This window comes from Gallus gallus, chromosome 13 (genome assembly GCF_016699485.2).
Source record: "Gallus gallus isolate bGalGal1 chromosome 13, bGalGal1.mat.broiler.GRCg7b, whole genome shotgun sequence".
NCBI lineage: Eukaryota > Metazoa > Chordata > Aves > Galliformes > Phasianidae > Gallus > Gallus gallus.
In genome coordinates this window covers 6,766,304-6,792,940 of record NC_052544.1, presented here as the reverse complement: position 1 = coordinate 6,792,940, position 26,637 = coordinate 6,766,304, and the positions used below count along the sequence as shown (strand labels likewise).

General features: G+C 36.3%; 1 protein-coding gene across 2 annotated transcripts in view; it reads right to left on the bottom strand.

Moving 5' to 3' along the window:
* GABRB2 (gamma-aminobutyric acid type A receptor beta2 subunit) overlaps positions 1–25,575 on the bottom strand; it is a 335,870-nt gene extending 310,295 nt beyond the window's left edge. For both annotated transcript variants that reach the window (XM_046900320.1, XM_040646866.2), the window contains exon 1: positions 25,221–25,575. The gene's annotated coding sequence lies outside the window, so the exon portion shown is untranslated. The remainder of the gene's footprint in view (positions 1–25,220) is intronic.
* Positions 25,576–26,637: the final 1,062 nt, after the last annotated feature.

Below are 26,637 nucleotides of genomic sequence, written 5' to 3'. Positions count from 1 at the left end.
AATTGATCATGTAAATTATAATATCTCAATTTGCATATGCTAAACATAGAGCATGTTTCCATTTCTCCCCCACCTGACAGAAAGGTAGGAAAGGACATACTGTTCCTAGTGTCTTATACCGTTAGAACTTGAGGAGCTGCAGTAACTCTGAATAGTATCCCCCGCTTCCAACACTCAGCAATAACCACTGGAGAAAAAAAACATATCTGCTGCCTTCCAACATTCAAAAAAATTGCAGTTTTATTTCAAGGTTTTCTTAATTCTCAGTATTTCAACTTTAGATTCATTCACTACTAGTATTTTTGTACCAAACCCTACATTGCTGACAGCCAACTAACCAGGCAAGATAACCACCTGACTGTGATACACAAACAGACAAAGAATGTTAGCCAAACATAGTACAAAGACAGTAGTTGAACTTCACTTTTTCCACTGAAGCCTCAGTATCTAAATAGCCACAACACCTAAATGCTTATTCTCTCATTTCAAGGGGACATTAAATTTTTATACCTTGATTAAACTAGAAACAAAAGCATTGTAAGTTTTTGGTCCTCATGAGTTTATACAGTGTCCTGAAAACATTTTCTATAGTTGCTCCAGGAGATAACACAACCAGGATGTCTGACATGTCAAGTCTTCATTAGCCAAACTATTGTGCAATCATTCAGAAGCACAGTGGGAGAGAGGAAGCCTGGTCAGTCAATCATTTGCATCCACATTCTACCTTGCTTTCCACAGGCAAACACAAGTCACCATTTTGTCATTTAGTTCATGCTTATTAGCATATTCCATTCATATCTGGCTGTATTCATTTGCAACCTTATTCTTTTTTTTTCCTAAAAGTCCATTCTTCCTTTTCCACATGAAAACAACCTTTATCTCAGTGAGCTATGGCTTTCCTACCACAACATTTCATTTCAGCAACTCTTATTTTACATTTGTATGCTGCTGCTTTGCCCTAAAGCTTTGATATTCTTTTCTCAGAGTTAACTGCAGACACTTAAAGCCCAATGTTTATATCTATATACTTTGTTTTGTTACTAAAGCTTCATGCTTGCCAACATCAATGACAAATACAGAGGTAAAGTACACTACAGTCACCACATGGGAGTTACATTAATGGAGTTTTTTCTGGCTATCATGTGACCTTACTCACCCACCACAACTCTTCAGCGAGCATTTTTTCCAGAGACAGTACCCAATCCTGCTAGAATATCATACTTGTTTTACTGGGCATTTAAAATAGCTATAATAAAATGAATACTATTCTTTCATGACTGTCATCCAAAGAATTTGATTATTTCTGTACTGGTAAGTCTTCCTATGTTTCCTTTACTACTTCCTTGTTTTGTCTCACATGTAGATCACTTCAAAAGTAATGCCTCCTATTTATATCCATAGAAACTGTAACAGACAAAAAAGACTGCAAGAACATTATTGGATAGAGCAAATCTCAGCTACAAAACACCATTTTTAAGAGTCACCATCTTTTTTTGCCAGTTATGAACAAGAGCCTGCATGCTGTTCTCGTAAAAATCAGTACCAGCAGAGGTGACCCACTGTTGCTGTAGTCACTGCTGAAACACTCCACCCACTGCCTCACTGTGCTCACATCCACTGTTTGATCTCCATAAGTGTTCAGCAAGCACCAATGAATGTCAATGTGTGCCATTTTTTCCACACGGAGGAATTCAATCTCACACCTTTGCTTCATGTGCAATTCCACATCAGAAGCCACTGTGTCTGCCCTTCCGCTGCCATCTATCAAACTACAACAAAATGTCATGGAATGTCGGTGAAGTGAAGGTTCAGCCTCCACTGCCATCCCACCAACATCCCCCTCTGACACTGGGAGCCAACAAAATAAAACAGGAGGCATTACTTTCAGCCCTTGTACAAAACCTTCAGGGTAATACTTTTATATTCTCTGTTTGATCAAGAAAATAGTGGAAGCTACAGGTCACTGTAAATTGCTTTGAGATTTTGGAAATGCATCTAAACCATGATATATATTTTTTTCTCTTTTTGTGGTACTAGTTTGTACTTTAAAAAAAAATCAGTTTCAAGCATGTTATATTGAATTTCAATTTTAATAGCTTCCAATTAAATGTACAATATGCTACCTGGTACAAGCCAAGTACAACAAGGGAGCTCTGTATGAGACTATTTACACTGTCTGTAGCTATTCAGAAAACTGTATTAAATTTTTATACAATTTTTGTTTCCTCCCCATGAGCAAAATCTCCTTGAACTGAGGTAGTTCCCGCAGTTCTTTCTCGTGAAGCATGCTCTGGGCTTTTGACAGGTCTATCTTTCTGGACATTTTGGACTATTTTGGTAGGAGCAAAAGAAAGAAGCAACATAAGAAGGAAACCAACTTATTTTAATCGGGAACTCACCGATAAAATTTGCAGCATGCTACTTCATCTCAGAGGGAATATTTGTATGCATGACCTATGCCATGGGTTTAGAGTTTCACTATGGCATATTCTGTGTAGTCTTCTTTCAATACATTAAAGACCTTTTTGAGAAAAAGCGAAGCTGCACAATACCAGCTGCCTAACAATGACATGTTTGCATTACAGATTTGCCTAGCAGATAGCTGTACCATCTCTTACCCTCCAGAGAAGATAGACTCTGAAAGGTCAGGCTGAGAAGCGAACCAGCACAGGTAAGTTGCAAAGCAGTTATTTACATGCTGCATGCTTGTGAAAAGAAGTGCAGTTCTCCCTGTTCATCTCAACTCCTTGCTATAGGTGCATATTGAACAGAGAAATGCAAAATAGGCACACAGATGGAGTAATGACCATTGATTATTTTATTAACACAAAAACTGAATATTGGACAGAGGAAAGGATAATCGAAGGAAAACTAATGTAATTATGAGCTTGAACATATTTCTATGAGAACAGCACTGTGCATATAGGCCTAAATAGAACTGTATTTTGCATTGCTTCTATCCCAAAGAAACAGTATATACTTCAATACTTCTATATTTGGAAAGACGGGACATCAGAGCTCAGAAAAATTAATTCAGAGAATTTGGAAGAGTCCAAGATTTATTCAAGGATATCTATTGTGCTCTTTCCCTGAAGAAAATTCCTCAAATATGTAATATATGTTCATAACTCTACAAGCTTAATGTGCAATTGTTCTGTTGATAATCGGGAGGAGATTACATTAGGCAAAGCTGAGCAATCAGTGACCTTTTTCACATTGTTATTCCCAGCTGATATTGGGCTACTCCCTGCAGTCCTGAAGCAGGCAGAACTCCATTGACTTCACATAATTTCTCATCCTCATCTCCTGCAGTAATACAGCTCAGCTTTGCTTTTTCAGTGGCAGAGAATTCTTGGTACTACGGCTTACTGTCACTTCTATTCAAGTGAGAGGGAACCTACGTGTGCTTCATTTTCATTTGCTCAAGCACAACCACTTGCTAAGGTCATGACAAATTTGACCATTTAGCTCCATACTGTACTCTGACGAGATGGAAAGACAAGAATTAATACCCAGTTGAGAACCAGCTAGAAAAAACAGTCTGAGAAGTCTTACAGGAAACTTGGAAAGCACATCTTATGTGAATGTTTTGTGCAGACTACTTTAAATACATATTAATATATTACATTCTCATATTTAAAAATATAAAGTTATACACATAGATTTGGAGTTATATGTATATATCTCTTAACTAACATTTTGAGCTATGCATTTTAATTTTGCCAACTATTTCCACTGTAAGGAAAATTACTGAATTACAAGTTACTTTCTAAAGAGCTTCCGCTGAAGTCTAAGACAAATTTCCAAGGTTTTAAGAAAGCAGTGCTGGAAAATACAGCACTGTAACTATTTAATTTGGACTTTTCTGCCTCCCTGAGAAAAAGAATAAATCACTAGTGATCTTACAGAAGAAGACAGAACTCCCTAAAAATGAGAAAAACAATAACAGATACGTGCACATATATAAAAAACATACACTCTACCATTGTGAAAAGGTGATTTAAGGGTGTAAAGTAAGGGAGGAAAAAAGGATTCTACAAATGCATTTGGCAATGCTGGGTAGGTTGCCTGGCTTGGTGACCTTCTTCAATTAGAACTCCCTTTCAAGAGTAGGAAAGAAAAAAAAATCCAAGACATGCCTGTGGATATTGCTACTTCTACTCTTCTCTGAACAGATGTGGCCTTTCCCAAAATAAACCTATTCTTTTTAGCACTGATTTTATCTTGCTACACTACAGATACAGAGCAGAAAGACATTTTGTTCACTAACTCCAGTTCATCCTGCCACACGCTGTAAAAAGCTACACGCTAGGGATGAGATCCACCATTTCATTACAGCAATCCTAAGAAACTGAACACCTTACTGAAATCACCAGCAGAATGCCTTTTTCAGTTTTCCCCCTCCTCCTCTGAGAGTTTATTTGACAATTCTATGCTAGGAAAAGACCAAATTAACTAAGAATCCAAAGAATGTTTCTCCTCCACCCCAATATTGCAATTATTACTTAATTTGGTTTATTTTCTGAAAAAAACAAACAAACAAACAAAAACAAACAAAAAAGTAACTTAATATAACTTAGTAGTTTCTTGCCCTTCTTCCACCCCTTCCCGAATTGAGATAGTCTTTTTCCAGTATACAATTCAAGGAGTGAAGAAAACAGATTCTACTCAAGTCAGCTACAAATTATCATTGACTTCAAGAGGATTTCATGCTTGAAAGATGATTACATGCATATTTATGTAATGTTATTCCCAAATTTCCAATATCTCTGTAGGAACAGGAAGAATACGTAACAGGTAGAATGATCTTCACATTTCTTATATGTTCCTTCTTCAAAGACTGTAACAGTTTTTGAATTTAACTTTGAAGTTGCTAGATTCAAGGGAGCAGATCAGATTACTCTCTACATGGCTTGAACAATCCCACAAATGATTTTTCGTAAGTGTTCTTCTCACAGCAGAAAGTATATGAAATTAGAATACAGCAGAAGACTCGGGAAAACAGAGGATGTTAGAAAGCTACAAAAACGAAAAAGAAACAGTAGCCTTGTAAATAAAGAATTTCTTCTCTTCCTTGTTTTCTTAAAATCCTGTATTGTACAAAACAAATAGAAATTTCATGTTCCTAAATGAACACCTTTACATTTTAAACGCATTCATTTACTTAAGTGTTGGCTTATCACAAATATTCTAAGCCCAATAGCAGGAAAACTGCAGCAGAAGCATCAATATGAACATTATGGAGTATTACAGAAATGGGGTCATGAAATCACAGGCATAAATAAAATCATGTATACAAACAATTTGTTTCTCCTAACCAAAAAGAAGCGCAACTACATCTAAGTATTTGTGAGCATACAAAGATGAAATCCAACTACCCGACCACTCCAAGGCTAACCAGAAGGTGAAGAATGTAATTGAAGGCATTGGAGAAATACTTCAATAAAGGCGTAGAAAGCTACTGTCTACTGTTTAAAGTAAGTTCCACTGCAACTTTTTTTTAAGCCAAATCATAGGTACCATAATATGTACTATGTGAGAGACCCCCATGACTAACGAAGTGATCAACAGCAAGATCCTGAAAAACAAGTGTATTCCTCTCAAAGCCAAATTTCAACTATTTAATTAAATCCCAAGCTCTTATTTTGATGTTCGCTTCATAAACACACGTTTTCTGCATCTCTCTCAGAAAAATAAAATACTTGAACATTCATAGAAGAGAAAAAATATCATGTGTAGCTTCACTGACTTCAAAGATGCCGAATTCAATTACCCAGTCAAGTCTCTACACGCTGTTAGCACCACTGCATATTAAATAATGACAGGAACTGTGCAAGAAGAAGAAACTGCATGCCCATGCTCATTCATTAGGCTCAACATTGCTATGTTCTACATTGTATTTATAACTAATACTGCCCTTTAAAGCTCCTACAGCACACAAACTTTTTTATTACCATTAAGGAAAAACCCTGGGAGAGAAAACAAAGACCCTGCTGTTGGCAGAGAACATCTCTGCTGCTCTTCACTGCTAGATGCAAAGGCTACAGCTGAAAAATGAAAACAGTAGCCTGGAGGCTGAGAACGTCATCTATCTTCATTAACCACCATCTCCAGCGCTATGGACTCAGAGACAGCCCAAGGGGAAACAAAGTGCCACAGAAAAATCTCCTCCAAATAAATCACATTTTTAAAGAAACAAGTGAAGTACTCCAATGGCATCCAGCTGCTAGTGTTAAAAAAAAACACAATAAAAAATACAGCCTTTACTTTATGTGTACTTTTCAAAGTTTTTCAGTTTGTAATTGGAAATTATTGCCATTTGGAAGGAAAAAGAAACCAGCAATAACAAACCTATTTGGCATCATCTTGCATTATGCCACAAATCAGACTTTCTGGAGAGTTACAGTGTTTACAGCTCTTGCTATGAACCAGTCAGAAAACTCTATCCATAGCTGTGTGTGATTAAAGGATTTTAGTACTGCTCACTTCTACGGCTGCTTTCTCTTTACCTGTACTCCTAGTTTAAAAGTTCAGTTAGCAAATGATGTCTCTTGAAAGTTCTTCCAATTTCAGTTGTAGAAAAGCAAAATGAGTGAAAATGCTAAAGGATTTCAGAGTACAGTGAGACTGCCATACCTTCAGGTTTGTCTTTCTATAGAAAACATAAGCCATAGAGCTTTTCAGATGTGTTTTTACCTCAAGCAAGTAATTTCCTTCGGGCCTCTGATTTTTCTTCAGAATCAAATAAAGGATTTAAAAAAAGAAAAGCAAAACAGAAAAGCAACACACTCAAACTCACTCCTATGCTCAACCACTCTTCTCAAAAAATACTCCAAACCTTCAAGATATTTCAGATTAACACTGTTTTCCCAAGATAGGTTCTCCAGAGGTTAGTTTTCCAACGTGTTAGAAAAAAGAATGCAAATACAAGACAGCTGAGTGTGTGCCATTACACATATTGCTTTTCTCATGGATTATTCCCCCAGTATTCAGAATCATACATACATGATTAGTTTTCTGCTGTTAACAGTTACATCTACCTTTTACTTTCAGAAGTGATTCATAGCTTTCCGAACTCCTTTTTATTATCTCATGAAAAAATTATATTGAGCTTTTCAGCCTGTAAAAGGAAGACCTTCAAATGGTCTAGTAAATGAGTTGCATGAAAATAGAAGAAATCCTGAAAAAATGTTGCAAGTGGCACTTCCTTGTGCAGCTGTCTCCACAAAAATTGATTAATCCTTTTTCCATTCTCCTTGGTGGGGAAGGCAAAGAGGTGGGGGGAAGCTTTGCAAGCTGATATAAATCTTTGCACAGTTACTGTATTTTTGCCAGCTCCGTTTTAGCTGTCTAACCCTAATTAGCAGCCAAATCAAATGCCAAATTCTACTGCCCACTCTTGACAGTGAATCTATCTTTAGGACTCCTGTAGATCAGTTCACTGATCCTCCAGTGTCCAGCTTCAAGAAATTGTGCTGAGGAAGTCAAAGTAAAGACCAGCTAGGTATCTGAGCTGCAGCATCCCTGTCTAGAGAGGTGTTGGCATGATGCTCACGATGAGAAATCGTTATTCTTAGAACGTGTTCTCCTCCGGTGTCTGCTAGAAACATGACGACTTGTCTCTAATTCCAAACAGCTGTCATCTCATAGACTGAGGAGAGAATGAGCTGTGCTGAAAGAATAAGTGACTAATCCTTATTTTGTGGGTTTGAAGTGATGTGATAGTCACCTCCATATGACTGCTCATCGCTCTGCACAGACACATTACCTGCTTGCTTCCTCAGCACGTGGCTGTGGAGATGGTTGCCTGCAACTACCTGTTGATGAATTGTCCCTGAACATTTTCCAGTCTTCCAAAAAATTTCAGCTTACTGCCACTGGGCTAGCAACTGTCATAGCATCTGATATTCAATAAACACACACATCATCACACTTGCCGTAGTCCTCATCTGTCAACTCAGAGTATTCAAAACAAAAAAAAAACCTAGCAGCCTGTGTGCCTGAATGCAACTTTCAGTCTCAAAATAAGACTAGATATATTTACTTTTGCTTAATAAAATGAAAGAAGGATCTAACAAGAATACAGAATTTCCACAGGAAAAGGAAATTTTTACTTTGAAAAGAAAATCTTTTTTCTGACATTATGACAAACCGCCAAAGAGCAGATGAACTTCTAAAATACCACTCTGTTTTTGGATTGCCTTCTTTCAAATTAAACCAGGAATCCTATAGTGCAGCACTCCGGAAGTAGCTACTGCCATGGTTTCAAGATCTAAAATAAAAAGCCACACAACCTTCCCCCTGGCTTTTCTAGATGCTTTTTTCCCCCCAAAGCCTGTTTAAAAAAAAAAAACAAGAGAGCTGTCCCGAGATAGGCTACACTAATTGAATGTGACCACAACTGCATGTATTTTACAAATGGAAACATCTGCTTAGTTACATGAGCTGCAAACTTACATCAGCATCAAAACCAAGTTTACCCTGGCCAACAGTACTGAACAGAGTTGGTGGGAATGCCCAGGAATAGGGTCAAGACACAGATGAGGATGATTTATTTCAAAATGACAACATTTCATACTCTTAAAAGTTCAATAGTACTGCAAAAGAAAGGTTGGAGACTCCCACTCAGAGCAGTGCTCAGACTAGGTCTTAATGCAAACACTACCATGTGTCAATTGCATCTAATTTGGCATTGGTAAGACTTAGCCCTGCAAGATAACAGACAGATGAATGTTTTTACACGTCTGGAAAAAGGAAGACAAGACACGCCTTTATAAGCATAAATCAACTCCTAAAAACTAAGGCAAAATAGAATGATGCTGTGCTGCCTGCTAGACCAACGCAAAGTTCCCTTTTTAGCACGACTAAATAAATAGTTCAACAAGGGTTGAAGGGTTGAAAGGGTGGTTCAACAATAGATAAATGCAGAAAACTGAATAACTTTGTTGTGAGACCTGTCCAACTAAATGAGAAATGGAAGTGTAGATGCATCCCCTTGACTGCTCTTAATTGTGTTGCCTCTTACACTACAGACAATGGAAGGAAACAAAATCCAGAAGTCCGTCAGGGTGAACCAAGCAACAAATTCATTGTTCCAGTACTGTTTTCCCTCTTCTGATTCTAAAGGCTCTCTGCAACAGACAGAAACTAAAACATCCAGCTGACTTTTGTCCTGTAGTTCTCATATTTAGACACAGCGGATAAAACATGACTCCTGCCTACTTGGTTGGGGTGTGTCATTATCATCTGCAGAGCTGACATAAATAGTAGAAAAAAATAAAAGGGCAAATAATCACACCAGGAGTAGGTGACAAACTGCAGACTTGTGGAAAAAAAAATATGTTGACACAGACTTAGAGCCTTAAAAAGGTTCACTGCTTTGTCAAGTTAATGGCACAATTATTTTTAAGTAAGAGTGTTTCTATGGATATAAAACTTGCAATATTATTAATCAGCTCGTGCTTTTTGGAGAATCAGACAATCTGATCTTCTCTCATGTCTACAATATAATGTATTGCATTGCCCTTTATGAGCCAAGCCCACCTCATCTTATTCTTGCAGACATTTTCACTAAGTTTAATGAGGTAGAATAGAAGTTGAGTAGAATACACACAGCATGAAACATTCTATAAAAGATTTTGCCTGGGATATTCATAGAGCCAGAGACTGCAGCCTTATTTTTGCCACATTCAAAGCAAGAACAGTGGTAGCCCCCATTCAGGCCACTATTTACGAAAAAAACACAGGGACATTTAGATCCTGAACACTGCTTGCTGCCGTAGAGAATGTGATTGTACAGTATATGCCTTGTCTTAACACTGCTTCTGGGAACTGGATGTTTTTGCTCATCTCAACTCCTTTCCAATCAATACTTTTTAAAGATAACATTTCACTTACAAAATGTTAAGTGCTGCTGGAATAGTGATCAACAGCCATGTTTTCTCATGACTGTTCATGTTCAAATGCAAAATCAGGAGCAACATCTGCAAAAAAAATTAAGCATTTTTCCCCAAGTTGTAGCGCAGATGTCTAACAGCAAGTTGTAAAAGTGTACTAACATGGGGAGAAAGAGTTAATGTTTGACAAAGAGAGAAGCGGAGCAAGAACAAAGATAAGTCAAAAATACAGACTAGAAAAAGGCCCTTTGCCCAAACAGGAAAAAAAGGCAAAAAGAAAAAAAACTGTCCTATTAGAAATTAGAAAAGATAGAAGACACTAAGTTTGTCATAGGATGAACATGGATGAGAAGTCTATGAAAATTAAGTACTGATTAAAGTTTGTAGTTAGTAGGTCTCTTGCTATATCAGCAATGAAGTGAAACTAAGTCCTGTATTTCTTCATTCTAGAACTGATTAAAGTGACTCATTTCACTACTAGAGTTGCATAAGTTAATTGTAGCAAATATTAGTTCAATTCATTTACAAAAATTAATTTAATAGATGAATTAACTGAACTTACATCTAAGCTATACAAATTTGCTCATTTAAAATTTAGCAAATGGTTTATGCAGAGTAATTACACTGAATAAGTAGTAAATGTTAAATTTAAGTTTGTCATCTAGGCACCTAGGATATAATGACTTCTAAAATGACAGTCTACCCTAATTCTTTTCAAAACAGTGTTCTCCTAAAACAACTTGAGAGGAAGCTTATGTGCCATTCGAGTTTTAGATAATTTACATAAAACTGATGAATTCTATTGCACAGCACTCACTCCATGAATGAAGAGCCTTTCACTTCAGGAGACCCAGCAAGTTTAAGGACTAAAACTTGCTGGAAAAAATATTTTTTAAAAATGCATATTGGCTGTACTGAGCCCTTGTTCAGTGCTAGCAAAATTATATTTCATGACAACACCTTAATTCTGACTCAGGTGGTAAGAAAAAATAAACTATTGTTACTTCTCTGGGTTACAGAGCTGCATTGCTAAAAAGCCATTTGCTGTTTGAATGATGTCATCCACCTGCTCTGGATTAAGCCCTTCCTTCACCTTTTGATTTTAAAAAAATTACATGCACACACATTTTAAACCTATTAGATCATTAGAGTGATGACCATACCCTCATGCAGCATCATAGCTCGGTCATTTCTCTAGATTTCCCAAAGCCTGAAAATAGAGTTAGGCCTATGATGCCTTAGCAGAAAATTACCAGTTGTCTTCAAACTTTGATGTTGGCAACATATGCCATTTTTATTTGATCACAGCTACCATTCTGGAACATGCAAGAACCAAACATACGCACACATTTTGGCCAGGGAGTTAAAAACACCTATAGAAAGAGTTGGAGAACAGACTTGACTTGTGTTACATCTGCTTTTTACTTTGCACAGATCTAACCGTGCAAATTAAATGCAGCAATTATCTCAATAATTATATATGTCACAAGGTTCAAAAAGGGGTGGAGAATCTCAATATAAAGTCATACACATTCCTTTACACAGCCTTAAGCACAGAGGATATCAAGAATGAGTAGCTCAGTGATCACATACACATGTGAAAATAGCCCCTGAGAGACTATTACAGCTGGATGTGAACACCAATCCCCAGGGCAGGCTCTTTTGCACCTCTGATTGATGTGCCCAGCAGTAACATCATGACAAAAGACTGGTTTCGCTGTAACCACTCCCTACTTCTTTTCCAAGAGTAGCACCACTGATTCAAATGACCAAACTTACCATAGTTCTTTCATACACAAATGAAAGTCTTCAGTCACAGCCTGCAGAAATAACTTAATGATAATTCATTCTATTGAAATGACAGTTTACTTTATCAAGCTGTGATTATCTCGAATTTGTCTCAAGGTGACTTTCCCTATACTAAAGAAAAAGAAAACAAAGACATGGAATAAAAACAGTTTCTCCCTATCAACATGCCACAGGCTGCTATGCCCAGAGAACCCATTATTTATTGGTGACTGCTTGAATTAAAACATGTTCACCTGTTTGTTGAGAACATTTTGTCAATTTAAATTAAGATTCTGTTTTGTCATCCTCACACAGACCAGTGAGTAGAAGGATGCAGTCAACTGAAGAGGTGAAAGAGGACTGGAATCTATAAAACTTTATTACAAGCTAAACACTGAACTTAGCCCAACCAACTTCTCATTGAGTAAATAATCACTGCATACACATTGACTTTGCAAAAAGAATAGCTTTGCATTCAATTTACTGCATGCTAATGATAGTCAGAAAGAGGAAGCATTTGTGATCAGCTTAGTGTGTCATTCAGTCTTTCCATCAAAACCTTTCCAAAGGAAAACTGCACCAACTTATTTTTATATACGTCCTTGAAGAAAAAGAACACTTTTCTCCAGATAACAAGGTATGAATTTCACTCTAAAATCATCTGCAAGATAATTAATACTTTACTCTGAAGCGTTCCCAAGTTCTTTAAAGTAAATATATACTGAAGTCTTCCAGTAACACAATGAGAGCATTCACATTAGAAAAAAAATAGAAGTACTGCTGGAAGAAGAAAAAAAAACAGTAAAAAAAGACACTGGAAAATTCTCCTTTATTCCTCCCCCTCAATGTTAGCTCCATGAGGAGGCGCTCTTGCAGTATTTGGCCTAGATGGGATTCTAGTTAATCTAGTTATATTCAAAGTGATCATTACCTAGTCAGAAGGGATATACTTGCCTTTAAAAAATGAGGGTGACTACACTTCAACAAGCTTTAACATTAATGAAAGCTGTATGGCTGAAATACTCACAGAAAATAGTTAGACAAGTGAAAAGCAAAAAACTTGCTTTAATAATAGTTTTAATTTGTGTTTGTGTCAGGGCACAGTTTCAGACTTTCCCATAACATACCAGTCCTAAAATGGCATCACATACATATGCTGGGAACATGAAAGTGATAAGACATTGGCAGAGTTGGTCATGAGCCATACTCTGTGTGACCACAGTTGTCACAGTTCAGCCTAGGTCCCATGGACCCACACCCCAGGAAACGAGGGGAAGCAAAAAGGCAGGAAAATGGGCCTAGACAAGGCAAACAGCAGCAACAAGCTATGGGAAAAAACTTGGTTTACCAGATATAATGGCAGAATTACTGACAATCCACAGTCAATACTGCTTTGACTCCCAGTACACTACACGATGTTATGATCGCAAAACCATGACAACAGTGAAAATGTACTTTCACAAAGGAGAAATGACACATCCTGGTACAGCAGTAAATACTGAGATCTGCTATTTTTGCTAACTCTTGTTTTTAAATGCTTACATTAAGTTTGTCAGAATAAGGAGTAATAGTGAGGAAAACTGAAAAAGACTCCCCTAAAAAACAAAACCACTTTTCAATACTGGAAGTTCTTATATATGACCTGCTTAAGGGTGTTTCTGTTTGTTCTGCTTTTGAACTGATATAGTATTTACGTCTCTAAAAAAAATGTATATTTCCTGGTAAATTTTCTTCTTTGTTTTATAATGTATACTCCTACAAAAACATTTAAACATACTTATTTTCTACAGAAGAAGAGATAAGGAAAAAGTAATACTGAAGGTCTAATTTCAAAGGCATGAATGTTGGTATTTTATCTGAAGTATCTTCTAACAATCCTACAGGATATATGTTTTTTTTTTTTCCTACAGCTAACAACAACCAAAACCCTCTTTGAAGTGCACCAGTTACAAAGATAACTGAGACCAAAATAATAAGTTACAACTCTCCTACTGAATTGATGTGCACTTGCTAGTTCACAGCAAATTTTTAAATGAAGTTTCAACAAGAGTTTTTGTGATCTGGTATATATAAATAACAATGTTAATTACCTTGAGATGCCTCATTTGGGTTTTTTTAAAATAAATACCTTCGCTAGACACTATAAATCATTCACGTAATTCAACTTAATGTGAACATCATTTTTTGCATGACAAGTTATGAAGAATGTGGATCGCTGAGGTGCTATTTTTCTCCTTGACTCGCTTTGAAAATCCAAGCTAATTTTATGCTGGATAATATTTTCAGAGACCCCATTTTCATTAATTAAATAAATGTTTCACAAAGACAAGTGTAATGAGCGGCTGTATCTTGTGAGACAAGTTAAAAGAATAGCCCGTTTCTTACTGTAATCAGGGCTATTCTCTAATTAGATTTATATAATATATGTAGTGCCATTGTCAAACATCAAGTACTATGGAAGTAAAAGGTTCAGTCATATGAGCATTGGAATAATTATAAGGTTTTGATTTAGCAAGTATCCTCCAAAATGAAGAGGTCAGAGATACCCTGCTGCTTCTTAACAAATGAAAGCTTTTGGCAGAGCATGATAAAGTATACTATCCTGAGAACCTGCAGCAGCTTAGGAAAAATACAGCTTAGTGACTTACTGGAATTATTTGCACTACTGAGTGACTGTCTCAATGAGCAACGATGACGATAGTTAGTGAAGATGTTCCAAACTTAATTCAAAATACGTAAACATAACAATGCTTCATCATTCAAGGGTTCTGAGTCTGAGATACCCTGAAGACAGAAACTGCCAAAGGGATAATATTAGCCAGCAAGGTCATCAGTAGTCACAGTATTTCAGCAAACAGTCATGTGTCCCTGTTAACTACTTTGTGAAATAAATTAAGGACCTTTAGCCTTTAAATTTTTCTCTGCAATAGTTACCACACCCCATCATTGAGTTGGTAAAAATTAAAATCCACATTTGGCAGAAATAAGTCTCTATGAAAAATATTTTAAAGTTGTGCAAATATGAAAACAAGCAAAACCAAGCACAAGAGAGATAAACTGCAGTCTTTGAAAAAGGAGAGAGCAGATGGTGGGTGTACTTTTGTCTAAGAGGTGATGAGTTGGCTGTGAGGACAAGTCAGAAAAACACGCCATGATTTCACATTGAACCAGTGAAGTTATGTAAGGCTGTCACTCCAAAGGTAGGAGAAGAGGGTGTTTGCAGAAAATAACCTGCAGTTATGTGGCATGGAATGACCAAAGTAAAAGCATAGAAGTTTGAGAGAATATACATGACAAAATGCTAAGGAAGAGAATGATAAGATTAAAATTGAGAGATGACAGTGACAAATAGCATGTTATATTTGCATTATAGAGAAATAGGTAAATAAAACATTTCTCAATGTCACATTTATCTACTAAATTGAATACTGGCATTGATTATAAACACAGTAGAAAGCAGCTTTGTTATCTTTCCCCCATTGTTTCACTGTTTGAAGATGCTTACTGTAGGTCAGTTTATCTAACTACTACCCATATCTAATCAAAGATTTTGACTTGAAGTTTTTTGTGAGATCAAAACCTCTGTGCTGTTGTATTACAATAGTGATATAAAATATCACACAGTTGCTGTACGTACACTAGAAGTGTCAGAATTTATTCTAATGGATGCATCTCTGCACCACAAACAAGATGAGCAGACTGGTTGGCAACAAATACACAGATACCTTCAGAACAGTCATTTCTAAACATTTCATTAGTTGTAACCATTTGTAAGAAATAACTGTCTGATGAGTCTGTTTGTTTTGGACTCCAAGCACAAGAAAAGGAACATTGCCCAAGTAAAGCAAATGAAATGGTAAACAGTAGTAGGCCAATGCCTCAAAGAAAAGAAAACAAAACAACAAAAGCTGCTTGCTCATCCAGTGATTTTACACAGCGCATATTGTTAATTCTAATGACTAGACAATCTTTTATAAAACTGGAAAGGTAAGAGGTATCAGATTAGATACAGCTGATGAGCTGTTTTGTTATAATGGTTATGATCCCCAGACATGAGCAGTTGATAGGTATGTATTCTCTGGCAGTGGCTATAGTAATATTTTATATTTTCCTCATCCTAAAATTTAGCCTAGTCACAACATGAGAGGTTTCACAAAACATCACTGCATGATTGCTCTGTATTACACTGGCCAGCTTGTACACACACAAGATTTGAAAACCTAGGATAGAAAATGAGTTCCCTTACAAAATTCATGCAGAATTTCTAGTAATGGCCATAAGCATCCAGTAGTTGCATAGCTACTGACAAAAAGTAACCCAAAAGGAAACAACAGACATGACTATACACATTTTGAAGGCATAAAGTTAAGGCATAGGTTTTAAATATTTTATTCTTCCAAATCTATATGTAGGGACATTATGCAAAAGCTACAAAAAGTTACTCATCAAAAGGTTAATTCTTTAAGCTTTCTACTGTCTTTCTCCACAGATTCTCTTAATAAAATTATCTTCCCTACCCAACTACTACAGCTAGAGAAGATGTCATGCATTTTTCATATTCTTACAAAACAGAAGGTGGAATCTAAAATAATTATTAAAAATATTTCACTTTAATCAAATGAATGCATAAAAATATTAGATATTTAATCAAGCAATCCTAAGGCTGTTTATAATTGAAATACTCCTGTTCCAATCCTTTTGGAACATCATTCCAATAGAAACACTAATTAAATTTTGAATTTTCCTCCTTCAAATCTACATTGCAAAGTGTATTTGTCAAGCACTTAGATACAGAATTCCCTCCACACTGAATTTATTAACTTCCTGTAGCACCATCAAATGATGTTGCTGCTGCGCAGCTTTCTAAGAACTCTAAAAAATTAAATAGTTTTTTTCTGAGGTATCAGAAACCCTCAGTAGGATGAATACTCATGCCCACTTCAAGTGCAGTGAGCTGAAGTGCAAGTAGTTCACTGGTTTCTTAAAGCTAACCAGTAAGGTTAGACTGGGACTAAGCTTCCACTCAGTGGTCTTAATCCCACAACACAATTGCCAACCAATCTTACAGAAAGCAGAATACAATAAAGCTGCTCAACATTTCTTGTAGTGCTGCAAAGTCTCATAAAAGCACAAGTCATCATTCTTGTGGATAGATCACATTTCAAATAAACCATAAATCAATCACCTAGGAAATCCAGAAGTTAACTCCATTTTTTTTTTTTTCAGACAGTACTGCTAAATTCTCCAGGTAACATCCCACACCTAACTTGCATTGGTTGCCACCATGTTTTTTCATTTCCAGTCTCTACTGGAAACACTTGAAATGCTGATTTTAAACAACCAGCAGTAGAAATGTCTAAGTGTTTTTGACTTACTATATTTCTGCTAATATTTGCTACAAATTTTAAAAGTAGAAAAGCCAATTTAAAACAGTTACTTAGAGGCTATCCAATTGAACATACCTTGTTGAGAAAAGGGCTTAGTATAAAAAGCTATCATGAACCCAAGTACTGAGAATCACATACTCTGTTCCCCAAGCTAAAAAAAAGATTTTTTTTTTTTTTTTAATCTTAAGCTTGTCCATTTTTAAGACAGTGCAAATGTACCAGGTTGGAAAGCAGAGCTCAGCATGGCCCCTCTACTCCCCTCATGAGGAATCTATTCAACTGCAATGAAAAGTGCAGTCTAAGGAACGCCACTACTCATTCAGATATTTTTGTTGCTTCCATATGAAATCTCATGAGGGACATGAGAAATCTCAGGAGATTAGAAACAGTAGAGAAGGCTGAAATAGACTAAAGATATTTGGAAAAAAGACACTTGAGAAAATTTTTCATGGTCCTTCAGTAGCTGAAGCAAAATTGTTCCAGCTTTCTTCTTCTGATTATTATTATTATTATTATTTTTACAGTGAACACTAAGATATGAAACAAGACCAAAAAAAAAAAACACATAGAATTACATCTGAAAATATGTAATCAAATAAGTTATTTATCATTCTGATGAATCGCACTTTTTCTCCATTCAAAGATTTTGTTTCACTATAGCTTAACATTAATCACAGAGTTCCACTTTTCTAAAGTTCAAAGTATTAACTAAACTCTAGATAATACTTACTTTTCCTTAAACCCTTTTGCCAGAACAAAGAGAAGGTAAACCAAAAAACCTGTTTTGAAGTTACAATCCAGCATCTCATATAATATAGAACTCATCTATTTCAACGATCTGTATAAAACTCCCACATAATTGAGCTACCATGTCTTCTGAACACATGCCAGCAACTTTTTTAACATACAACTCAAGCGATACGATTGACCACTTCTGTTCAACAGACTGGCAACTACTTAAATATGCTAAGAGAAGTCTTACTTGCTCATGCCGTGTTCATTTCTGAAAATAACTATTAAAAAAGCTACTTTGCAATCTATTTTAATAAGAATAATCATCTTGCTGCCATTTTTCTCAGAAATATGTTATTACTGAACTTCCTTTCTTCAGAACCTCATAGGGAATTACGCTGTTGATTATAGGCAGAAAACTAAATTTCTAAGGAACTCTAACAAAGATGAATATATGAATTTCTAAAAAAACCTGGACCAGATCAGAAATACCAGCTATTACATGAAGGAAAATAGAGAATAGATCTGTACAACAAAAAGCTTCTTATTGTAGCCTGTTTTTTTTTTTTTTTTTAATATATATTATAAAGCTACTAACTACTATCATAGAATAACAACTGAAATTTAACAATTTGTTTTCTTTTTAATAGCCTCTAGCCAAGTTCTCAAAAGTTCCACATTACATTTACAACACCTACCTCCATCTCCTCCCAGAAGATAAACCCAGATATCCAAACATTAGCCAGCTTCTTCTGGCACCAGACTTCGATAGGCACTGAAGTTTTTACAGAAGACCACACACCTGAGCCCACTTACACTAAGGATACAAAAACTGCTGTAGACAGGACCTGTTAATTAGAGACTAAAAAGATGTCCTCTCTATTTCTCCACAATTCATACTAGAAATCAGAACTCTAAAGAGATTAGTTTCATTGAAAATGACCACAGGATGAGTTTCAAAGGTATTTAGAAGTGCAGTTTCCAAAGTGCTTTCCTCACCTGAAGCACTGTTAATTAAATAATCAGCAAAAACAAGGACTGATGTTTTCCCAAAAGCAAGCACAAGTGATTCTAATGAAAGGTCATTTCCAAGATCTAAGAAGCAAAAAGAGCTCATCTTTATTTCATATTGACCTTATAGTTCAACAAGAAGGAACAGATGTTTTATGACCTTGGTAAATTTAATTCATGAGACTCTGAAAGGAAAGCAGTAGTTGAAGTATATATGAAAATGTATTAATTTCTCTATTTTTCCTTTTGGTAAATTCTTTTTTTCTACGTTTTGAATCTGAACATCCTTTTCCCTTATAACAATAACTTGTCTAAAGAACTTTCACTGTTCTTCTTCTATCACATCTACTTGCTAGAAGGAGTTTCAATTGGTCAAATTCAAGACAGTCTTAAACGTAGAAAAAAGAACTCTTCTGATTTCACCATGCATTCCTTGATCCCACTTATGGCTCACAGTAGTTATTCAGGGCAAAACACACATGGAGAAAAATAAGATTATCCACTACTAAAATAAAAATAAACTTTGAAGTTGTCATTTCTGAAATTAAGAGAGAATAATATGGCTGCTATTAAATTTGTTAGTCTAAGTAGTCTCGTGGTACACAGCTGGGACTTTCTGCAGCTAATCTAAGATGCAGGTAAATGGTGAGAAAACGTGAGGAACAATCTGAGGACAAATGATTATGGTGTTAAGTGATGGTGTTCTTTACTGTATCCATATTACCACTAAATAAATCAATAAATATCAACTGTGAATAGGGAAAACCCTATGTACATTCAGAAATGGAATCCTGGGAAATGTGATAAAAGCAAATCCTGATATAACTAAAAGCAAATATTTAAACATGTCTTGATATAGAATCTTTAATACGTTTTATTTTAGCAGATGATAGGCAAGTTGAAAGTGAAAAGATTGAAAAATTATTTTCAACGCATCAGAGGCAGCGCTGTGCCTCCTCATTCATGGTGTATTTATTTCAAGCTTTTCAATGGATCCAGATGCAGAAGAGAGCCCTCTCTAAGAAGAAAATTAAGGCCAATGCACTTGTGTCCGGAATTAGGTTTCCCCATTCCATGTAACTAGCACAGAAATAATAACTACCCAACAAATGTGTTCCTCACTGTTCACAGATGGAACTGACCAGGGACTGAAGTTGTATATTTCAGAATGAGAATAAATTTTCAAGATAAAATGGTCTCTTCCTGTAATACCTAATCATTTCTCCCTGAAGTTTTGTGGTAGATATTACTTGTTAAATCAAATCCTTAACCATAAAATTACTTTCTTTGACTGTTCCTCAGACTTACAGAACTTTTTCCTATCTTTGGATCATTTCTATATCAAGTGGAAGACAAAAATATTTTTTCTTCTGGTCTTTTCATTAAACTCACTGAATAGTTTCCTCCAGACTATCATAGAGAAGTACTTACATGGGTTGTCTTAGAAATATGTACTATTTAGTTACTACTATTTGGAACTTCCAGACTATGTTTTATAAGAATGATATGGAAAGGACAAGAAAAATTCCAGAGCACAAGCAAATGGGAAAAAAAAACAAAAAACACCACAGCAATTCATCAGGAAGTGACCTTTAATATCTAGCAATAAACCCCCTAAAGGAAGCTAAACTACAATTTAAAGCAAAATGGATTAAAATTCAAAGAACTGCCTCATTGCATGCATGGCTTTATTCTACCAAGAACATGTTTTGCCAAAGGAATGAATCAGGCAGCAGCAGAAATCAAAATAATCTTTTGGATGTCTACTGTTTAATAGTGTGGAATGTTCTCTTGTCAAGGTCACCTAACTGTTGTATATCATTACTGAAGGAGAACATTAATTAAAACCACTGATGATGAATACTGCATCTTTAGATGTTAATAAATGAAACTAAATGCTTGTTAGATTTTCCAGAAGTCAATCACAGCCTTAAATTAAATATCACACTAAATACACCAAACTGGCATAGAGTGCTTCTTCTAAAACTGGTATCAGAATACAAATTCAAGTGAATAGTAAATTTATACAGCATTTTGAGAAGAATTTTTTTATTTTTACTTCTTCTATTTCATAATGCTATTTTAGAGCCAGCACATTTTCTCAATTCCTCTCTCTTTATTATAGCCAAGATTGTGAGATTTTTTTTTCGTTTACTTGTATTTTTCGCTATGATATAAGACATTCAATGGAGTTGATCTAAGTTAAATATTCATTCAGTTAATCTATTGTGGTAAGTCTAAGATTTAAATCTTTAGAGCATAAGCAGGTTTCTTGCACTTATTGCCCACGATGAGGAACAGTTCCGTTGTGACAACCACAGTGAAATAAGCAATGTGTTGTAACATAAATAACACAAACAGACCCAGTTTCTACTAATATTTATGTAGGTTGCTCCAAAAGTAATGCCTCCTATGTACTTCCATAGAAACTACAACAGATATAAAGACCACAATAACACTAGTTGATAGAGCAAATTCTCAGCTATGAAACACTATTTTCCAACATAGTCACCATCACTAGCTATACATTTTCACCAGCAATGAACTAGAGCCTGCATACTATGCTCATAAAAGTCTGCACCCGCAGACCCTTTACTGCCAATACTGAAACACACCACCCACTGCCTCACTGTGTTCACATCCACTTTTTCCACACGAAGGAATTCAACTACACACTTTTGCTTTATACACACTTCCATATCAGATGCTATTTTGTCAGACTGCCCCTCTGCTGCCATCTGTTGCAAGGCAACAAAATGTAAAAGAAAATTGGCAGGAAGGTTCAATCTCTATCCCACCAACATCTGCCTCTGACACTGTGGGCCAACATACTAAAACAGGAGGCATTACATTCAGAGCAGAAATTAAATTGGATATGATGGAATTAAACTTTCTGTGGGTTAGATGTGTTTTTTTGTAAGATCATTGTAAAGATCATTTCTATTTCTCTTTGAAATCTCCTAGCTGAGAAAATTTCAGTGAAAAAAACTTCACTAATGTTTGTTATTATAGAGGGGGACTTTGAAGAAAGAAATCTGGAGTAAACTCTGAAGCAGGGGAAATTAAGGAATTTTGCTAACAACTTCCTTATCTCTGCTCAATTCTTGAAAGATTATCCCTAGTCCAGGACTGTTAGTTCCAGATACTTAAGCGTTTTGAAATTCCACCTTTTACTACACATTACACCTCTAGCATCTGTGGCAGTAAGAGTGCTGGGATCGTGCTTCTTAGAAATTAAAAAAAAAAAAAATCAGCAACAAAAATTATTAAAAAAAAAAGATGAAGCTGGAGGGGGCAGGGGGGCGTGGTAAAAGATTCACTGTCATACAGACCTTTTTTGTTCCCTCCATCCCTTACAAGGTCACCTGCACCACTGTTTGGATAATTACCCTTGTGCAGAAGCATGTTTTGTCAATTAACTGAGAACTTCTGGTCTTGTCAATGTTTGCTGAATAATATGCTATCAAGTTTTAAACCAGCTAGGCCCAACTTTTGGTCTTACTCTCAGGTAGAGTTCTCCTAATGCGTCTGAACTGGGAAGTCATTGTGCAATGAATATATCCTGTCTTGCCATCAACAAGTTCAAATGACCCTACTAATTCCTGCCCAAGTACTGCACAAAGCAGGCAAAAACACTGTAAAATCTCTTCATTTACTTGCTGACTGCATAGGAAGAAGGACAGAAAGACCTCAAATTGTTGACAAACAGGATTTTGCTAGGAAAAAAAAAGGATGTGATTTTCAATAAATTATCTAAGCCCCCAGATAAGTCATTGACCATCTGGCACTTGGCAGAATTCTAACTCCTGAAATTACTTTGGTGAAGCTGTGGGTTGATACACTAAATTATTTCTCTCTTTTGCTTTTAACTGACTTACAAAACTGAATAGTTTGCAAATTCCATCACAACAAAAGAAATAATGACGCCAATCTTTTTCACCCTCTTTAATCTATTTTTTAACAGCACTTTTCAGCAATCCATAGTGACATGCTGTAGGTGGGATACCAGCTTAGAGTAACTTTTATATACCTTCTGATTTCATGAAGCATTTGAAATAGAAGACTGTAGGACGGAAAACCCTTTGCATATACATCGTTCTCAGGTTGTGCTCTATATGCCCCTGTATAGTTGCAAGATGACAATGTTAACAGTACTAAAATTAGGGATAATACTTAGAACAAAAATTTTGAGGAAAGGCTTAGCAGTTTTGTCTTTCCAGAATACCATGTGCTTGGCTGTTGATACCAAGAACAGTCGATAATTTTAAACATAGTCTAAAATTGAATTTGAGCTACAAAATGAACAAGTATGTAACATACTGTAGACATCTGAACAATAATAGTATGTTCTCAGCCAATAGAACAGAATACGAATATTTCTTCATTTTTAAAAGAACTGATGATGCCAGAAACTGAATAGTTCTGAACTCGTAAAGTTGACAGAAGTTTTCTCTGGTGGGCGTGCCAAAATTTATTGCTTTGGAAATTTCTTACATCATTTTCAGAGTTTTCCAAAAGCTTCTGTTGAAATAAGTTACTGATATGTTTATATAATATGAAAAAAAACAAAGGTTGAGTAAAAAACAGGAAACATACTGTTATGCACACATAAAAATAAAGGTGTACAGATTATTAGATTATTTTGGGTTATGTGATGTAAAAGAAGAATATTATTGGCAGTGAATGAAATCAAACTCCTGCTAGTGTAGACAGGGCCAGAATAGTACTCCACATGTTCCACTGTAGTGGGGTTTTTAAAGGAGGGGAGGGAAGGAATTAGAAAGTAACAAAAATGAGCCTGAAAATATGATATCAATGTAAATACTGAATGATAGAATAATACCTGAGTTTATGAATGTTGCAAATATTATTTCTACAGGCACGAACATTTACAATTTATGGTTCTGACAACCTAGTACAAACAGTTTCCTAGCATTTGTCTATGTATACTGCCTTTATGTGACAGGAATCAGTTCTCAAATATGACTGAGAGTTTGATATAACTTCCTTTTAAAAAACAGAAATTCTAGCTTTTCTAACAACAACAAAAACAAACAAACAAACAAAAAAAAAACCCATAAACATCTACTAAACAGAAATACCCAAAGGTCATAAAATATATAGAGATGAAGATAAAATGTTACCTACAGACACAGTGTTTCTATTTTTATTCCATATATTATTACATTTTACCTGCCAAACTAATAAATAGAAACCATTACTGCAGCAGCTGAAGCACTTCTTTTTTGCAGAAAGTACAATTCAACATTTGTGCATCAAAGGAAAACAAATAAATACATACCTGAAAAATCTATCATACACAGACTTGTCATTTCAATTTATAATTATAACTAAGTGGGTTACAAGGTGATATATTCTATTTTCAATGAAAATCAGTCATATGGTGATTAATTTAAGATACCATAGTAACAAATATTACCCATGTTTTCTTAGTATCTTCAATCAAATATTGAACAAAGGTAACAAGGTAGACTTTCCTTGCTGTGAACACCTTTTAGACATAATGTGAATAACATTTTGGCGTGATGATTAAGTAAAAAGAATAATTATCATTTTTTAAAAATGAGATACCACCTGATATCACAAGATGGCTGAAAACTTGGAAAGAAATCAGAAGGACTAATTGAATCAACATATTCAACTTCCTTTTTCCTATTCTACTACAGAATATAATTATTCATAACGATTGTCAGGATTGCCTCTGGTAGCAAAATAATTCTTCACAATCAGATAAACAGGCTGGAGAAAATATGCTACAAGTTATGGGAACATTTAAGTGGTAAAGAAGGAAACAAAATTCTGAACCAATCTTACTACACCTGCCATAAATGTGCCAAGTACAGAACTTCTGTCATTATGGCTTGATTTGCATTCTTCATGGAAATGGGAAAATTATGTGCTTGTTGTGAAGAACAGCTCATTTAATCATCAAGATTACTTATAAGTGTCACTTAATAATGCTACCAAACTGATAGAGGAAATGATAATTTGATTATAAATAGCAAATCTGCATACAGTAAATCCTGTCATGATGTCATAGGTTTATTAAGAGGATCCAGCTTGGTTTTGAGCTACGGAGAGAGCCACTGTGACGCTGAGCACAAGAAGAAAATGCAAATGGCTGACCTCTAGTACCCAGAAGCCAAATCTAAGTTCTTGCTAGATAATTTATCTGTGTTTTATCAGTCCTCACACCTGAGATCAGAACTGGCATACGTAGTCCATTCACACATCAAAAACTTTTTTTTCCTCTGAGACATTAAAGTACATTTTGAAGGGACAAAGAAACATTCTTTCTAACTGTGTTTTATGGACAAGGAAATGAAAACACAAAGTCAGTAGCAGAAGAGGTAGAAAGTATGAAAACACGTCACATCTCACTTACTTGTACATTAACTTCTTTATTTATTACTCTTGGATCAATCCCGGTGCGGTGCACTGAGAGGCACAGACTGCAGGAAGGCCCTCCATAGCAGCAGAGGGTTGTGAGGTCACAAAGCCCCTCGGTAAGGCTGTGCAGAAACAAAGTCACCGTGTTCTGCTGTGTGGAGCTATGTGGCTGCGGGGATTCAAGACGACGTTCGAAATAGAGGCTGAAAAAGTAGTTTGAGAGGGTATGGAAGAAAACAATGAGAACAAAGGCTCTCTCTAGAGAGCAGAAACGGGGCTCGTAATCCCCACCTGATGACGACCCTGACTGGAGGAGAAGCGTGTGAATAGAAGCAGCAACTTGTGGCTCTGATTGGATAAGCACTTGCAGGGGCAGTTATGTGAAGGAGACTTGTTAAGTGTTCCGTGAGCGTGCAGGGGGGTGGAAAGTTACGTCTGCAAAAACATGCAGAGGCTGAGTTAGTCCGGACCGGCAGCGTCGCCTGATTGAATCACTGACCGCCGTTCCTCAGGACAGAAAGTGAGCTGCTGGGAACCGTGGGGAATTCACTAATGAAGGAGCAACAAGTAGATCTTGAAATATTACATAAAATTTTAAAATCTCAGACCTGTATCTGCCATAGCGTTAGTCACCTTTCTTTATTGGACAAGAAAAAATGTCCCCAAATTTCCAGCAACTGATTGACAGAGCGGTTTGGGACAAAATCCTGATTCTTGGGCAGAGGGACAACGAGGCTGCTATCAAGCAAACCGAATAACAGCTAAGTCTTCAAGATTATGGAGAGGAGGTGGAAGACGAGGAGGAATCAGTTTCTTGAGAGAAAAAAAAAGAATCAAAGATGGTTTTTAACACAGACTTGGGAATTTCTCCTTGATCCTTGCCAACGGATTTTCACGTTGTCCTGTGTGGGCTGTATGACATGCCAGACTTCTGGAGTCTAGAGAAGTTAACCCCACGTACCATAAAAACAGATAATGGACCTGCATATACTTACAAGGCCACTCAAATTTTCCTCCAAGAATGGGGGTTTACACATGTTACAGGCATTCCCCATTCTCCCACTGGACTAGCTATCATTGAGTGAGCCAGCAGTGTGCTCTTGCAGCTCAGAAAGCAAATGGTATCCTGGGCTCCATCATGGGAGGGGTGGCCAGCAGGGACAGGGAGGTGATTGTCCCTCTCTACTCTGGTCTTGTGAGGCCCCATCTGGAGTACTGTGTCCAGGTATGGAGCCCCCAGTACAAGAAAGACAGAGAGCTGCTGGAGAGGGTCCAGAGGAGGGCCACAAAGATCAGGGGGCTGGAGCACTTCCCCTACGAAGACACTCTGAGGGAGCTGGGCTTATTCAAAAGAAGCCGCAGAGTAAGTCAGGGAGGAAGCAGCAGGTCTCAGGTAGCAGGCCCAGGGAAGT